The sequence below is a fragment of the Mastomys coucha genome, unplaced genomic scaffold (assembly GCF_008632895.1).
Source record: "Mastomys coucha isolate ucsf_1 unplaced genomic scaffold, UCSF_Mcou_1 pScaffold5, whole genome shotgun sequence".
Lineage (NCBI taxonomy): Eukaryota > Metazoa > Chordata > Mammalia > Rodentia > Muridae > Mastomys > Mastomys coucha.
In genome coordinates, this window is record NW_022196911.1 from 27,127,702 (window position 1) to 27,146,382 (window position 18,681).

Below are 18,681 nucleotides of genomic sequence, written 5' to 3' on the forward strand. Positions count from 1 at the left end.
GAAGGGGTAAGCTCATGAGACCTCCGTCCTAGACAAAGAACTCCAGGCACTAAGGAATGCCCAGAATGGGAGGAAGAGTCTTCCCCAGGGAAGAGTGCCCCAGTTGGTTATCCAATACCAACAGTGGCTCAGCCCTAAAACCATATACATACAAGTAACACTACATGGATTGAGAAGATTGTATTTATACACATAGAATTATATATACATGTATAGTCATATATGTATATATGAACATGTGTGTGTATATATATATACATATACACACACATATAATATACATACTGACAATTAAGGAAAAAGGCCATGAATTTGAAAGAGAGCCAGAGATGATAGGTATATGAAAAGGTCTGAAGGGAGGGGAGAAAAGTGGAGAAAATTTTAATTATAATCTCAGAAAATATAAACAATTATTGAATAAAAATTTTAAATTATGATGAAACTGAAAAAAAAAAAAGAAGCATAGAGTTAACATGCAGCAGGGATGAGCAGAGAGTTGAAGTCCAGCGCTCTAGGGGAGGAAAACAATGGATAATGTTTAAAATCAAATAAGCCCATCCCAAAGGAAGACCTGGAGGTCAGGGATCCAGCCCAGCTGCAGAAGCATTCATTGTCAGTCTCTGCAAGCAGGACTGATGTAGGCAGGTGCAAGGTAAGAAGTCACTCCTCCTAATCTATGTCTCTTGAACTAGGCTCGGCAGAAAGAAACTATACCCGGAACCAAAATCCCTTCATCAAAACAGAAACCTATGTCTATCTTGGCTAGAAGTCTGGCAACGCCAGGGAGCTCTCAAAGGCAGCCAGCTCCATCTCTTCCTCCCCCATCACTGCCTGATGTAGCAATAGTGCTGCTCTGGCTCCAACCATCACACCCACATCCCAGGCAGCAGGATGGAAGATAAAAGAAGAGTCAAGGAAGTGACAAGGTGCTCAGGAGTTGTCACTTAGGGTGTGTCCCCAGAGCTACTTCACACGTGCTGCACTCTCACAGGGCAGAGCGGAGGTCACGCCAGATGGTTTCCATCCCAGCCAGCCACAAGCCAGCAGTGAGGAAGATCTCTGATGCTCATATTTAATGCTGTTAAGTACACACATTGGTTTGTCAAAACTTAAAATATGAGCTAAAAGGAACAGCACAACTGACCAACAAATTTAAGGGCAATTCTTCAGATGCTGTCAATCAGAAGCACACACCAGGGCAGGAGGGAGAGGGCCCAGAGACCTCGGCAAGGCTGAGCAGCTGATTGTACCTGTCTCACCACAGGTCCCTGTCACCTCAGGACAACAGTCTGTCACCTCAGGACAACAGTGCTGCAGATAGACAGATGGACCCCAGAGCAGAAGTCTTTGTGAGATGATCAACATTCAGGTCTCTGTTTGAAAACCTGCCAGAGGCCTCATCAGTCTTTCCTGGGACGCATGCTCCCTGTTGCAGCCTTGAGGCTATGATATTCTGACTGGCCGGGTTAAGCCACAAGCTAGAGACCACACCCACACAAATCTGAGATCTCCCAGATAAGAATCCAGACACAGATGCCTTGGAAGAAAGAGAGGCCCAACGGGCCACAAACGAAGGACAGAGAGCAGGAGACAGCCTCATACAGAGTCTCTGCATCTAGGCTCCAGGGTGGGCCCAAGCCTCTCTCCCTACTGTGATGGTCGCCTGGCCCTGGGAAGGTGGGGAGCTGTATCCGTCCAAGGGACACTCAAAGGTACCACGTCCACACTACAGCCTCTGAGGGCCAGAGGCTAGCACCAAGCGCGCATGCGCAGTCATCATTCCAGCAAAGCCCCCCTGTCCTGTTAACTCCGGAAGTGAAGAAGAATTTGCAGCGAGCCTTTTCCACACCTTGAGAGTCGTGCATGACCCATTGGGGGTGCATCTCACTGAGCCTGGCTTGGGGGACACGAGTCTGCTGTTTATCGTCCCTTCCCTGGAAAAGAATAAGCCGAGCAAAGCCGGTAGGAGGGAGTAGGTGGGAAGGGCTGCTTGTTGCAGGGCAACAAGATCAGCCTTGAGTTCCCTGAGGCTCACATTTGTAGCAGAGCGAATGAAGATGAAAGATGTAAGTAGTTACGTGTCTGATAACAAGTGCAGCACCCCTCTGCAGGTCAGTTCAGGCCCACTGCAACCCCAGGCTCAAGTCAAGCCAGCCCTTCTGTAGAGAGCTTCCTAGACTCCCAGACCTAGCTTTAAGGAAGAGAAGGGGGGTCTCCAGCTACCTAACCCAGACCCAGAACAGAGAAGAGAGCTAGAGTACTGGAGCCACACAAGCCTGCCATCCCAGAACTCATGAAGCTGAGGCAGGGGAATCAAGAGCCAGAAACCACCTTGGGCTATGTAGTAAAACCAGGTCTCAAGAACCCAAAAGGAAGCAAGGAGCAAGGGGGGGCGGGGGCAAGGCAGGAGAGTGAGAGAGCTGAAGGGCTGGGCCTTTGGCAGCTAGCCAGCTTAGCAACCTCAGACCATGTCCCAGAGGTGAGCAGAAACCAGACACAACACAGTGTCCCACAGTGTCCCACTGGTGTCCGGTGCCCTATTACACAGGTACCCTGAAGTAAAAGAAGCAATCCCCAAACTCAGCATCTGCACATCCAGGCTTTGCTTGTACTTCAAGGACATCAAGAGCCAAATGCAAGAACAGATGAGATTCTACAAAGTTTGGAGGGACATTGGAGCCACCTACATACACGACATGGTCAGAAGGAGCACGAGGAGGTTCTAACTATTATCTAGAACTCAAAAGCTTCATGTGTGTGTCTGTATAAACACATAAACATATGGGGGAAAGGTTATAAGAAACAAAAGTCAAGACAAATCTACCCACTAACCTGGAGACAATACAACAAAATTAAGGTCAGTGCCCGTCAGGAGGCCTGTGTGTACACGGCACTCTGAAAGGAACGAGCTAATAAAAATCATTTCAATGGGGACTACAGCAAGTTCTGGCAATTATATCAAATGACGTTGGTTGCCAGTGGCACCCATCCAGTCTAAACTGGTTTATGCCAAGAAGGGGAAACTCCTGGCTTGTTCCACCGAGAAGGTCGTAGATGCCAGCTTCAGATATATTGGATCTGGGCTCAGACAGTACCATGAAGACTCGGTTGCCCCTTTTCTGTAGCGGATCTCTGGGTCCCTCTGTGCCAGCCTCGTTCCAGGATGCCACGTGGCATCCCAGGAGACTGACTGCAGGCATACAGCCTCCTTTCTGCTGGCACTCGCAGGGGAAAAAGATTTTCCTCTCGAGGTTCTCACTGACCTCATTTATGTCACGGTCACTGTGGCCAGGATTAGGCAGGGGTGAGGGGCGTCTGATAGGAGGATCTGGAACTCAGAAGGCCTAAGCCAGAAATGACTCTGGAGCCCTTGTATGAAGATGGAGTCGGGGGTGACCTAGCTCCTCCATGACTAGCTGTGGGGCTTGGGCAGGTCATCGCCCCGAGAGAACCTCAGCTTACCATTTGTAACTGGAAATACCACTGGCTACAGAGACTCCTGTGGCAAATAAAAGTTCTGGGGTAGAGCACCTGTGCAAAGCTCAGGGCACTCCTTCTCTGTTCGGTCACAACCTCTGGGTCTACCTTCCTGTTCCACCTGAGGGCTGCCCGTGGCCCCCTCCCTACCCTTTGCTTTGCACCCCATTTTTCAGTTCTTTGCCCTCAACCACTGCCCGAAACATTAAGTGGAAGATTCCAGAAGTGAGCAATTGCTGAGTCTCAAGTTGTACACACTCCAGGGAGCATGATCAAAGCTCCTACCACGCCCCAGGCCTGAAGCCCGAAGTCCCAGCATGCCGTAACTACGTACCCACCCACTCAAGAGTCTCTCTGCTAGTGACTGCCCCAGGACCACAGTGTAGAAGCTCAAGTATGCCTTATTTCACTTAAGAATGGCCCACATTCAGGGTGGAGCTGCTGGTGATGGAGTGTGGCAAAGAGGAGCGAAGAGGGGTAATCCATATCCTATCATAAAATGCTTTCATTGGGGTTGGAAATGGTTCCCCGAACATGAAGGAGAGCAATATGCACAAAATTCGAGAAGATGTCAACAGTAAAAGATCAGAAGGGTTTGTGCTGCACCCACCATCGTTCATCACCTCCTGCTGTGGCAAATGGCAGACGACAGGAAGTGTGGACACCAGCTGCGAGCCGGAAGGCTGGAACCCAAGGGTCTGTCCCAGCTGCTGCTACTCCACACCAAACGCAGAACCTCCAAGAGTCCTTCTGGGCTTGGAACCATCGAGGAGGGCATGAGTCTGGGACTGCCAGGTCAGAGCTCAAGGGCAAAGGGAAGCAAAGCTAAGGGAAAAGGTGGGGAAATAGCTGAGTCCAAAGTGCATGAAAGTCCCAGGAAGCAATCTCAGAGAAACTCGGGTACTGGCAGGGCAGGCCCCAGTGCTCCACCTCCTCCCCAGAGATTGACAACATACTTTAAATTCAGAAATACAACATCAGGACAAACCCTCCCACTGTTTCCAGAAGGCTCAGAGACACCAAATGTGGGCCGCTAGCAGTGTTGGTACTTTGGGAAACTGTAGCCTTGCTCTCCCCGCCTCTGTCCTGGAAGCATCCTCCAGGCCTCCCCATGGGACACCTGAACCATTACTGGGAGCACGGGAGGGCTGCTCTGGCCACCCTGGCTGAGGTGCTCAAATGTCTGCTCTCCTTGATTGCAAGTTGCAATAACTTCCAGCAGAGCTTCCCACAAGAGCTAAGGCAATGCATGGGAGACTGCAGTTCAAAAACTCAATTTAAATGTTAGATCTGTGGGCTGGAGAGATAGCTCAGCGGTTAAGAGCAATGGCTGCTCTTCCAAAGGACCTGGGTTCAATTCCTAGCACCCACAGGGTGGCTCACAAGCCATCTGTAATTCCCCTTCCAGGGGATCCAACATGCTCATACAATGCCCGGGAAAGATAAGAATAAATAAATCATTAAAAAGTTAAATAAATAAAAAAAGTTAAATAAATAAAAATAAAATAAATGTTAATTCTGACGTGGCTCTCATTAGCTTCCAGCAGATCCCAGGATGGTAACCAGGCCTCTCCTAGAAGGTTCCTTCGTGGTGAGATTATCCAGGTACTGATGGGCCTCGGGGTTCTAAGCTGTCTTCTTTGAGCCCTCCCCACTCCAGAGTTCTGCAGCCTCTGCTGCCTCTCATTCAGCACATGGGTTCCTCCATAGCAACCCCCTAGGCTCTTCCCAACCGGCTCTCTCACCTCTGGTGACAGGGCAGCCTCCCCGACCTGGGCTCTATTTCCTCTTCACTGCCCCTCATCTGAGAAGACGAAGACTGTCCCCTGCCTTGCAGTCAAGCTGCCTTCCTGTGGTCTCCACCATTTGCTGTGGCTTCCTTCTGGGGATGAGGAGAAAGCATGAACCAGATGAATGAATGGCTTATTCCAGATCCTCTCTGTAACACTCAAAGTTGACAGGTCTTGGGTGTTTGAAATGTGGGTAGGGCAGTGTGAAGGGAGAAACTAAATCAGGTTGGGGAGGCTGGAGGTGGGAGAGCATCCGACAGGTGACTTCCACTTTACCTGCCTCTAGTAACTGCCTCAGTTGCCAGCAACTCTCCTCAGTCTGTGTGGTCCTGCCCCTCCCTGCAATCCCAGCGTATGTGGTCAGTATGAACCCCTTCTCAAGAGGGGGTCCTGTCATAGTTAGGGTTTTACTGTGATCAGACACCATGACCAAGGCAAGTCTTATAAAGGACAACATTTAATTGGGTCTGGCTTACAGGTTCAGAGGTTCAGTCCATTATCATCAATGCGGGAGCATGGCAGCATCCAGGCAGGCACGGTACAGGAGTTGCTGAGAGTTCTACATCTTCATCTGAAGGCTGCTAGCAGAAGACTAAGTTCCAGACAGCTATGACAAAGGTATTAAAGCCCACACCCATAAGGCCACACCCACTCCAACAAGGCCACACCTACTCCAACAAGGCCACACCTACTCCAACAAGGCCATACAATGGATAGAGAAAATGTGGTACACATTTACACAAAATTACACAATTTACTCAGCTATTAAAAACGATGAATTCATGAAATTCTTAGGCAAATGGATGGAACTAGAAAATATTATTCTGAGTGAGGTAACCCAATCACAAAAGAACACACAAGGTATGTACTCACTGATAAGTGGATATTAGCCCAAAAGCTCCAAATACCCAAGATACAATTCACAGACCATATGAAGCTCAGGAAGAAGGAAGACCAAAGTGTGGGTGCTTTGGTCCTTCTTAGAAGGAGAACAAAATACTCATGGGAGCAAATATGGAGATAAAGTATAGAGCAGAGACTGAAGGAAAGGCCACCCAGAGACTGTCCCACCTGGGGATTCATTCCATATACAGTTAGCAAACCCAGACACTATTGTGGATGCCAAGAAGTGCATGCTGAAAGGAGCCTGAAATGGCTGTCTCCTGAGAGGCCCTGCCAGAGCCTTACAAATACAGAGGCAGATGCTCACAGCCAGCCACTGGACTAAGCGTGAGGTCCCCAATAGAGGAGTTAGAGAAAGAACTGAAGGAGTTGAAGGGGTTTGCAACCCCACAGGAAGAACAACAATATCAACCAACCAGACACCCCCCCAGAACTCCCAGGGACTAAACCTTCAACAAAGGAGTACACATGGCTCCAGCTGCATATGTAGCAGAGGATAGCCTTGTCAGGCATCAATGGGAGGAGAGGCCCTTGGTCTTATGAAGGCTTGATAGATGCCCCAGTATAGGGGAATCGAGGGCAGGAAGTGGGAGTGGGTGGATGGGTGGAGGAACACCCTCACAGAAGCAGGGAGAGAGAGGATGGGATAGGGGGTTTCCAGGAGGGGGTGGGAAACCGGAAAGGGGATAGCATTTGAAATGTAAATAAAGAAAATATCCAATGAAAAATTTTTTAAAAACCCACATTCATAAGGCCACATCTACTCCAACAAGGCCACACCTCTCAAGGGTGCCACTCTCTGGGTCAAGCATATACAATCTATCACAGGGCCTGACATCAAAGCTGTGGGACATTGGAGAGGTTGCTGTTGAAGCTGGCCAAGACGCCTGCTGGTGACTAAGACTCTCTCTAACCCTATGTTCTTTAGACACAGGCTCTGAGACAGAATGTCTGGTTTGCAGAGGAGAGTTCCCAGGAGCCCCCACTGTTAGGCTGGAGCTACATAGGAAAGAGCAGAGAGCAGCTGCCACTGCTCCATCCTACACCATCTCCATCCTACACCATCTCCGTCCTACATCCACCCTGCACTGTCCTACAAGATCTGAAAATGGGGAGTCCTCAGAGCTGTCCAAGGGTGCAGGGCATATGGTGACACCTGGGAGGGGAGATGGAAAAGGCTTTCCTGGAGTCCCAGTGAGGTAAGGACACGAGGCATTGTGCCAACCATGGAGGTCAGGCCTGCACCCTGCAGAAGGACGGAACTGTGTACACAGCTCATAGCACTCAGGACAGAAGCCGGGTCAGGAGGGCTTAGACTAGAGGGAAAACCAGGCAGAGTAAGAGGCCAGGCACTGGGAACAGGGCAGGGAAGCTGACAGTCCCTCCGTTGTGTCTCTGCACTGAGGTCTGCTGGGACTGGTCCTTCCTCAGTCATCACACACACACACCCCTCTACAGGACAACCTCAGCAGGGATTCTTCCTGGGAGAAAAACTTGGGTGTCTCTGTCCTGCTGTTACTGTCACAGAATGCCTAAGTCCAAATCACAAACATGAGATTTATTTCTCATTATTCTAGAGCAGGAAGGGCTAAGGTGGTGTTGGCCTCGGGCCCTCCCCTCTTACATCAGCACCTAGTGCATGGTATCTGGTGGTGAGAAAGACCCCGTGTGAAACAGAGAGGGGTCTGTTTCACCACTCCCACAACAACAACATTAGTCCATCATTTCTCAAAGGCGCCACTTCTTTGCTGTACAGCAGCGATTATATTCCAGCATACATTTCGAAGGGAACATCCAACCCATAGCATAGGGACAGGTCAGAGTCCAGAAGCCAAGAACTCTTACTCATGCTGCAACCATTGTCATAGACACACTGTCCCCTGGGGTAACTGGCTTGGGGCTGGTCTCAGCACGCGCTGGCAGGGTAGTTAGCAGTGCAGTACAGAAGTAAACTACACCACTGCTGGACAGAAGCTGAGCCCAGACACCTTGGCAGGGCGGGGCAGGGCAGGGCAGGAGGGGCCAGGAATCCTGGGAAAGCTGCAGCCCTCCACAGAGATACAGCAAGAACACCTGACTTGGACCAAAGGCAACTCCTTTTAAAAAATCCTTTAAATAACTTTATAGGCATGTTGTTCACAACACACTCATGTGTGCATGTGTCTGTGTGTGTATACATGTGTTTATCAGGAGGCAAGAGATCAATGTCAAGGGTCTTGCTTAGTCTCTCAGTGAACCTGGAGCTTGCCAGTTTGACTAGACTGCCTTTGCCAGTGAACCCTGGGACTCTCTCGTCTCTGCCTCCCCATCGATAGGATCACAGGTGTACGACTACATCCAGAGTTTCTCTTTACACATATGCTGGGATGGAGCTCAGCACCTCATGTTTACAAGGTGAGTGTTTTACCAAACGAGCCTTCATCCTCCATATACCACACCATGTTGATGTTTAATGCTGGTGTATTTTTATAATTCAATTAGTATGTATGAATCAAGAACAATACGAAGAAATCCTAACTTCTCTTATAGCATGGTAACTAATTGAGATATAGGCCCAAGACACACAGCATGCACACATGCACTTGTGAGCATACTTACACACACACACACACACACACACATGCACGCACACACACACACACAAGTTCACTGGCCTCTTAAATAGTTTAAAATGATCCTGAAACCAAGATATGCTAGTTTGAGAAACCTCGGAATGAGCATGTGCTCATGGTATTTCTTTTTGTTATAATTATTAATACATACTAATTATGCAAATGAATGGATGCACTCTTGCATCTTCTTATAGGCATTGAGCATTATTCATGTCTGGGCATCCTTCTACATTCTTCCTCTCCATGTGATTCCTGGTCCGGGCCCTGCCTCTTCCCGATAGTCTCTCTTCTATATCCAGGTCATCTTTTTCTTCAGTCTCTCATTTCCACATTTGTGGTAAGACATTTCATTTTGCTCTTCTGTTTTGCTTAACACGATGATGCTGAGTTCTACCCATTTTCCTGCAATGATGTAAGGTCCTTCTTCGAGGATGAATAAGTTCCGCCATGCATCTACAATCCGCTCTTCATCTGCCCATCGATGGTTAGTTACACAGGCTGCTTCCACAGTGTGGCTGTTGTGGGTAGTGCCGAGGGCCTCTCTTGAAAGAGCCTCAGATTCAAAATGGCAGCAGCCTGGCAGCACAGCACTGGCCTTTCCTGAGTGTGATCCCTGTTTGGAATGGCAGTGGGACTCCCTGGGAACAGAAATGCTCAGTACATGTGTTTGGGGACCACCCTGGCTGGATTCACACATGGTTGTCTCTCAGTATCCATGTGATAGATTCCAGGAAAACTGAGGCTACTAAACCCCTGGGATGCTCACATCCCTTCTGTAAAATGGACATGGGCATGGCCATCTGCAGGACTTCCTGTGCACTTTACACCACTTCAAGATGGCTCACTTGTCTCGGATATTAAGATGCTGTGCAGAATGTTGCCAGGCTATGCTGCGGGAGGAAAGGCTGGGAAGGCTGCGACCACTCCTCCCTGATGCAGTTTGTTTCCAAATACTCTCTATTGAACTTGTTGGGCCCTGCAGATGGAGAATGGCTTCATCACCTGTACATCACCGCAGCAGAATGTCAGACAAGAACAGGTCTGGGAGAGAAGGTTGGCTTTAGCTGACACTTTCAAAGCACTCCATTACTGCTTCCTGAGCACGTGGGTAGGCAGAACGTTGGGACCGATAATCATGGCATTGGGAGCACATGACTGAAGGAGTTCTTAGCAATAATGGACAGGAAACAGTAGAATGGCAACAGGAAGGAGCCAGGGAGCATTTGCACACAGTGACTGAGTCTTCCCACCAGGCCTCTCCTTCAACAATTCCACTGCCTCTCAGTTCCCTCAAATTTTGAATCCATTGACAGAATAAGCCATTGCCCTCTCTCGAAACACCTCTCAGATACACCCAGGCTGAGATAACAGCTAGGCAACCTTGACAGCGAGAGGAACTGCAGCACTCAGACTACAGTGCCCACACTGGCATCCTTCTGAGCCAGGCGACTGGGTCTACTGCCTGTGCAGACGCACCCATGTCCACTGCCCGCCCTGACAACCTCTGGACTTGGGAGGTGTCTCCCAACATTGAGCTCTAAGACAGGCTTGATGTGATAGCTGTCCCCGGGGTCAGCTGACCTGACTGCCCTGGCAAGACAAACATGCTTAGTCTGACAGAGCTCTCTGGGTTTCAGGGAAGGTGGCCCTCCTCCCTAGATGCCCTTCTTTCCTCTGCCTTTCCTCCCTGCACCGGGAGGCCGGGAAGTCCCCTCCCAGACTTTGCTCAGGCTGCACCCCAAGCCCCAAGCCCTCAGATTCTAGCCTTCCTTTGGATGCTTGCCTGTTTTCTGAAGGCCAGCTCAAGACTTGCCTGCTCTAAAAAGCTTTCCGGGCCTCTTGACCCCCATTCTGCTTCTGTTCCTATCCCATGATGCTTTGTAGCACATGGACACTTCAATGCTGGCCCAAAAGTATTGGGCGGAGGGGAGAGATGCAAAGACGGCAGGGACACACTAAGACTCGTGGCATGGAATCTTGTGTTTTCTCCACAGGCGTGTGAGCCATGGGGGTGGGGGCTGGGGGGGACAGGGAGCCAGAGAAGTGTAAAGGTCCCATTAGTATCCTCATCAGTGCCACAGACAGGGACCACCCAGTCTTCAGACCTGATACAAGGGTTGTGCAGGGCTCCCAGTAAGACACGTGGGCATGCTCAGAGCATGAAGTCAGACTGCTGACATTGGTCCTGAGGCAGCAGGACCTGATGACAGAAGAACAACCTCCTCCCCCACCCATTCCCAATAAAGCAAGGAAGTAGTGGGTGGGGGCCGCACGGATCCAGGATGGACAGAAACAGCAAACAGGCCTGGAGATCTGACTGTATAATTTTAGCAACTTTTGATAGCCCAAGGCTTGTCCCTTCCCATACCAGATTCTACCATTCTTCCTGACTGGTCACTACTTACCACCCTATTTGTGTGTCCACAGTAAGGCAACCAGGGTTGATGCCTATAAATCTGGGCTTTCTCACAGGGTGCATTAGAATTCATCACAGGGAGAAAGAAACACTGCCTTCAGGACAGGAGGGACTCAACCGAAACAGAGAACAGACACACACACCTACCTTCTGTTTCGGTGAACTCCCTGAGCTTACTCCCAGAGCCCATTCCTGCCTCAGCCTCTGAGACTCCATGCTTGGGCCATGGACAGGAATTCGGTCCCTCTGCAGGTTCCAGCCTCTGCGTAGTGTCTTGCTACCATTGTACTACTTTTGTGAGTTTAGGCCCAAGCCTCTACCCCTTCACCCCTCTCATCCCTGACCCCTCCCCAGGCAACTCCAGAACTCCCACCATCTCGTTGCCTCACCCTCCTTTCCTATCAGCTCTCCATGACCACCCCGTTGTGGATCTGTGACTTTCAGTCCTCTCTCTGAGGGACCCACACCCTCCTTGCTCACCCTGAGTGGTACCCTACACTTTAAGCAGCTGAGTGTTGTTCCCTATTCCACAGCGCCACCTAGTGGTATCAGGAACAAGAGGGGCTGTTGTGAAAGGGGATCGGACAGCAGCCCTCCCTCCCTGCAGCCAAGACAAAGCTTCCTCCCCCCATCCCCCGCCCCGACAACCCCCAGCACTGTGGCATTCCCACACCCCTGGACTCAGGTAGATGCTACAAACAGTCGTCCACTGCTGCCAAGGGCCAGAGAAATGCAGAAAATGAGTGTGAATGGACCCTAAACTCTCTTACAGCTTCAGGGATGGTGATCTGTGAGTGACAGATTCTCAGTGTACTTTCTTACATATTCCAACGTTTCCAGCTTTCCTAGGTACTCTAAACACAGGCGCACAGGTGTTTATGCTTGTTAAAAGCCAAGGCCAGCTACTTAAAATGGGAGTCACCTCCCTAACCTCCATCCCGTCCTCCATCTTGTCCTCCATAAATGACCAGTCACTATGACAGCAGCAAGTCGTGGTTTGTAGACTTCAGGGGCTTAGTGTAGTTTAAGGGGACAAAAGATAGACTTTATGGTTGTTCTTTAGGTGACAAATGGGCCGTATGGTGTTTTGAATGAGAATAGCTCCCATGGGTTTATATACTTGGCTCCCAGTTGGTGGAACTGTTTGAGAAGGATTAGGAGGTGTGGCCTTGTTGGAGGAGGTGTGTCACTAAGGATGGGCTTGGAGGTTTCAAAAGCCCACACCAGGCCCGGTTAGCTTTCTCTATTGCATGGTTGGTTCTCAGCTACATCTCCAGTACCGTGCATGCCTGTCTGCCACCATGTTTCCCATCATGATATGTTTGGACTCAGCCTCTGAAAATGAAAGCCCCACGTACATTCTTTCTTCTATCAGTTGCCTTGGTCTTAGTGTCTTATCACAGAAATAGAAAGGAAGCCCATATATGTGATGGTGGCCCCAAAGGAATATAGTGTGTGTGTGTGGGGGGAATCCCTACCACCCTTTGTGGCCATGCCTGTTGTGATGCAGCTAGTGTAAGGTTGCACTTTGTTGCTGCACTGGTATAAACAAACCTGCACAGCTGCCAGGATGACAAGGGACAGCCCCTGCTACCGTGGCCCGCACACAGTGCTTGGTAAGTGGCTGCCACAGCTCCATCTCTGCTGTTGGCTTTGAGTGTGTGACACCACGCCATGCTCTCCGCAGCCCCAGCCATTAAGATTTACTGCATAGTCATCAAGGGGCCATGCTTAGTGCCTGCCCTAGACAAGTAGGCTTGTATAAGCGCATGTTTCCATGGTGATGAAACTGCCTAACTGCATGCCTCAGAACACATTCCCATCACAATGCGCTGCCACATTGAGTTATAAAACGGAAAGATCAGGGGTTGTGAGTGTAGCTCCGTAAAGCCTGCTCCTCAATGTGTGTGAGGCCCTGGCTGCCATCTCCACTGGGAAATGAAAACCATCAGGGTTTCAGGTGCAGCCACATCAAAGTGCTCAAATCCCTCCTTCCCTACTTGGAAGCCCAGGCAGGCTTTCTCACAAGAGTCCCTCAAGCACCTTTGATAACACAGATCAGGTGCCTCTGATCTAGGCACCTCTGTAACACAGCCAGATCCTCAGCCTAAGGGAATACAGCACATGCCCAGGAGGGGGCAGGCCCTACCCACCAAGGCCACGCAAGTATTTGGTGTGTCTCTCAAAGGAAAACAGAGAATAACCAAACACCAGGGCAGGACCTCCCATGAGCATGGGTCACACCTCCCTTAAGATAGAAATCCTGATCGTTAGTGTCTATACATGCAGAAAAAGCCAGCAGTGGTAAGGAGCGAGGAGGTGGGCTCTCCCTAGACACTGTCACCCTGTGACCTTCATCCAGACTCTATGTCCCCAGAATTGGGTAGCAGGGACTCGTAGGTGCCTTGCTGGTAAAGCTATTCCATCGTCCTCTGAACTTCAGACTCACTGTTGACAACTTATTTGATTCTGTCATGGTGATACAATGGGTGGCAGTGGACATGGAGGAGAAAGTAGAGAAGGATTCATGACACAGCCATGAATTGTGTTTCCATAAGGCTGCCAGGAGCCAGTGCCAAGCCTCTCCTGGTTTTCAGGCAAAAAAAAGAAAAAAGAAAAAGAAAAAGAAAAAGAAAGAAAGGAGGGAAGAAAGAAAAGAATTAAGTGCTGACAGAGACAGCATGAAGGAGCCTCAGGAGTGAGAGATGTGGTGACCGAGCCAGACACTGAGGGCCATAGTAGCTGCATCCACGACACATCCAGGACATCAGGACCGGAATGTCGTGGCCAGGGCCTTGTGGGGATAGAACAGGAAATCGGGGCTTAACGGGTACAGAGGTTTCTTCTGAGGTGGTGAAAACACTTGGGGGACAGCTGGTGGCCATACTGTAAGTGCCACCAGAAGGCTGACACGGCAGGGGACTGTGGGCTCCAAAACGGTTGATTTTGTGTGATGTGGATTTTACCACAAAGTTTTTTAAAGTTTAAAAAAGAAAACCCTGCTCGCCAAATAAAACATCTGTGGGCTGAACTGCACCCAGTTTTCAGTCCCAAACAAGCAGTCCCCAGAACCCCTTTTAACGCTCACATTCCGAATCTCCAGGGACCAAAACGCCATTCCAACCAGCCAGCCACCGCTCCCAGCAGACAGAAAAGGGCTTCTGTCTCCCAAACTCGGATGCTTTGGAGCCAGAAAATAAAAGTCTGTTGGAACTGGAACTCAGCCAAGCTTTTCCCTTTTTTTTTTTTTCTTTTTTTTTTCCAAACTGCCCTTTGCCAAAATGAAGGGCAAAGAGCTACCCCTGGGTGACAGCGATTGGACTTTGTTGACACAGCCCAAGTTCAATTTTTGTGAGGTTCATAATTAAGCTGTCATCCCTCGCCCCAGCGCAATTAGGGCCGGCAGAGGGGATGAATGGGTCTGTTATCATGGGAAATTATAAATAGAGGTTCTGCACAGCGTCAAGCCCGGGCTTCTCTAGGCAGAACCAGCAAGCCGGAGTGTGTCCACCCTCCCTGGCTAACAGACTGACAGCTCGGAGTCCAGCTGTCATCCAGAGCTCAATTCTGTCTCTGTCATCTGAGCCCAGACTGTAGACACAGTCACACAGCAGGAGACTGGGGGTAGATATGGCCTTTGTGTTCCCTCCCTCCTGGGGCTGCAAATGTCTGTACTGAGCAGAAGGAATGAGCCTCCTCCTGACATGCTGAGGTGTTGGTGACCAGAGAGACAGGCTGCCTGGCAGGTCCCAGCCAGCAGCAGAATTTACAAAGGTGCAGCTGAGGGCAAAGGTACCAGACCCCTTCCTCCCCTAGCTGGCCTTCTGACACACTCACCCTCTCAGAAGACCCTGTATCTGCCAGGACAGAGCTTTTGGAAGGGAGTCCCACAACCAAGAAACACAGTCGGCCATGTATCCTCTGTGGGTACACACTCTGAGAGGAGTGTGGTTAGCAAATTGGCAGATTTCATCCTGTAGTAGCTGCTCTCTCTCTCTCTCTCCCTCCCTCCCTCCCTCCCTTTCTCCTCCTCTCTCCCCCTCCCTTCCTCCTTTCTTCCTTCTCTTCCTCCCTTCCTTGTCCCCTCCCTCCCTTCCTCCCTCCCTCTTTCTACCCCTCCCTCCCTCCCTCCCTGCCTCTGCCTCTCTCCTCACATTGCATGTCCTTTTACAGTACTAGAACCCAGGCCTCACACGTGCTAAGCCAGCACTCTACCCCAGCCTTGCTTATTTAATTGTCACAGAATGTGTTCACAGACTCCCGTGGTGCAGTGTACTGTATACCTAGGCTGCGTGTTGTAGCATTCAGAGACGAGCTGGATAGAGAGCTGTGATGGTCTGACCCAGGACTGTACTTGGGCTCCAAACCTGCATAGCACATTACTGTACAGCATGCTGCAGGTGATTGTAAGATAGTCATATTTGTGTACTAACCATACCTAAGTATAGTAAAACTAGAGTGTAAACAATTCTCAAAGGCCAGGTGTGGTAATGCATGCTTTTCATCCCAGCACTTGAGAGGCAGAGGCAGGTAGATCTCTGTAAATTTGAGGCCAGCCTGGTCTACATAGCAAGCTTTAGGACAGCCAGGGAGCCAGGGCTACACAAGGAGACCCAGTCTCAAAACAAAACAAAACAAAAATCCAACAATAAAAAAGCCAAACATGACTGCATGTGCCTGCAACTGCAGTGTTGGTAGCAGAGAACAGTGGCTCTTGCAAGCTTGCTGGCCAGCTAGTCTAACAAAAACAAGGAAATTCCAGGTCAGTGAGAAACCCTCTCTAAAGGCAATAAGACAGAAAACTTAATAGGAGAAGACATGCTTGTCCTGCATGCATACGTGCACACACATGCATGCACAGAGAGACACAGACAGACAGACTGTCTGACTGACAGACATAAGATTTTCAAATGATGCACCGTAATGATGCACCGTCTAGGGCACTCACTGTGAATGGAGCCCACAGGCTGGGAGCTACTAAGGTGAATCAGTTCGTGAGTATCAAGTGCAGAGAGGGCAGGCCTGAGCTCTGCTAACACTAATGAGCACACATGGACCTCAAAGAGCACAGAAAAAGTATCTCTCTTCAGTATCAAGTGACCTTAAACTTACCACAGTGTTTTTATTTCATGAACTTTTTACTTGTTAAAATGTCTTGATTGTTTTATAACACCTTAAAATACAAACCGGGCATCTGTGTAAAGACATCTTGCATCACAGGCTTTCCCTCACTTTTAAACTTTGTATTTTTTCTACCTGTTGAACTTTCTTGTTGAAATCTGCACTTGCCTGTGCTGGCTTCCTCTCCACAGAGGTCCGCTGGGCAGCTGGATGGGCAGGGTCTGCCACCCTTATCTATCACAGGCACCAGGCATAGTGACATGCTTGGAAAAGCCACCTCCTGCGAAAGGCTGGGGACCTGCTGAGGCTCTCCTTAGGAGCTGTCACTGTCTAGGAACTGTGTTCCGGGCCGCCCAGGCTCTCTGCCCGTCCCGATTTGCCTGTGAGCACGGCTAGCCCCAGACTGCATGCTTCTGCACTCCTGACAACACCTGCAGAATGTGCAGAGCCTGGCCAAGCTTTTCACTGCATCCCACCCTCTTTAGCTCTGGGTCCTGATGGCTTCCATTACCCTTTTAGGGGCCCACTGCCACACTGCAATCTGTCTAGACCCAAACACCTACCTGCTGCCTAACAGTACCTAAAATTGGAAAACAGTCATAGCAGTTTAAGCAGGTTCTAGTGTTGCTCCCATTTCTCAGATTTGTAAACTGACAGCAGAGAATTAGCTAATCTGGTCACATCACATAACCCGGAGGTGCAGGGGAAGCATGGAGGCTCTGCCTGGGTTCTCTGTGCTGCTTCCATTTCATCTCTTCACATCACAGGGAAGCTGGTCAGAGGTCGATAGGAGGGAGTGTGGAGCAACGGTGCCCGGAGGCCATAAGCTGAGGAAGGGCTGTCTGCCAGTGGATCGCCTTACAGAAATGAGGCTTCTGTCTGGATTTAACCTGTCTTAATTCATTTTATGATTTTGTAACTGAGCAGCTTCTCTACCTGGCACCTTGTGAACAGAGGCATGTTTAGCTCTGGAAGTTAGGAAGCCCAGGAGCATGGGGTTAGCCTCTGGCAAGGGCCTGCTTCCTGCATACCATGGGGTAGGCCATCATCACACATCACACGTGTGCCACAAAAAGCAGCATCTAAATAAGCCATCCATACTTTGATCCATTCCAAGGGACCTTGTCACCTTTCAAAGGTCTTACCTCAGCACTGCTGTATTGGGGACCAAGTTCTCAGACATAGATTTTTGGGGTCCACACAAACCATAGCAACATAAAATCTGATTGTTATTATTGGCCACTTATGAGAAACTTTAAATGCAGAGTAAGCCATACCGGGCATAATGGTCCATGTCTTTAATCCCAGCACCCGTGAGGCAGAGGCAGATGGATCTCTGTGAGTACAAAGCCAGCCTGCTCTACACTAGGACTCTCAGGCTACACAGAGAAACCCTGTCTCAAAACAACAACAACCAAACAAAATAAAAAGCAAACAAACAGATAGAAAAACAGAAAGAAGAGGACACCAACCTATGTAGTCAAGTGTCCATGTCTCAGCCACTTCTCCGCCTCCCACCTTCCTGTCTCACACCCCAGAGCCTGTACGTACTTCCAGGTGTCTCCTAACTCCTTGCTGCTCCTCCAGAGTGAGGACAGCCACATGGTCCATCAGCCACTGCAGGGCAGCCTTCTGTAGTACAGGACTCCCAGGTTCAAAACTGGAGGAGCCTCCATCCTGGTAGCCCCACCAGTGATGGTGAAAATTCAGCTGAGGTGTCACGCTTCTTCCTGAAGGGGAGTTCATGGTGTGTTCTGATGGGATGGGAGTCTGACGCACCCACACCTACCTCCTGGACTTCCGTCATTAAGTATGGAGGACTCTGTTCTTGACATTAGCTGGGCCTTGTGGCATAGGCCTATAATCATGGGTACATGGGAGGCTAAGACAGGAGGATCTCAAGTTCAAGGCCAGCCTGGGCAGCTTAGGAAGACTCTGCCTCAAAACATGAAAAGGAACAAGACAAAAAGAGCTGGTGGCATAGTTCAGGGGCAGGAAATGTGCCTAGCATGCTTAGAGCCCTGGGTTCAAATCTCAGTATGGCAATAAACAAACAAACAAACAAACATTGATCCCTTTTTCTCCTCTTCCTTTCCTCCTCCTTTTCTGCCACAAGAAGGCTCCTCGGGAGCATCCCTGTGCTGGGGTTTGGGGCGCCTAGGGCTAGTTTCTGCAGATTCTTAGGGGAGGGATTCTGAGTCGGAAGGGCTGACCAGTGGGTTTCGTTTGCTGAGTTTGTTTTTGACCTAATACAATTAAACTGTGCTGTGGTGGGGGGTGATGGCTCCCCCCCTGGGGACTCCCACCTGGGGGTGATGGCTCCCACCTGTGGGTGATGGCTCCCACCTGGGGGTGATGGCTC

General features: G+C 49.8%; 1 pseudogene; it reads left to right on the forward strand.

The window, feature by feature from the left end:
• Nucleotides 1-4,011: 4,011 nt before the first annotated feature.
• The window catches only part of LOC116077539, a 24,413-nt pseudogene continuing 9,743 nt past the window's right edge, over nucleotides 4,012-18,681 (forward strand).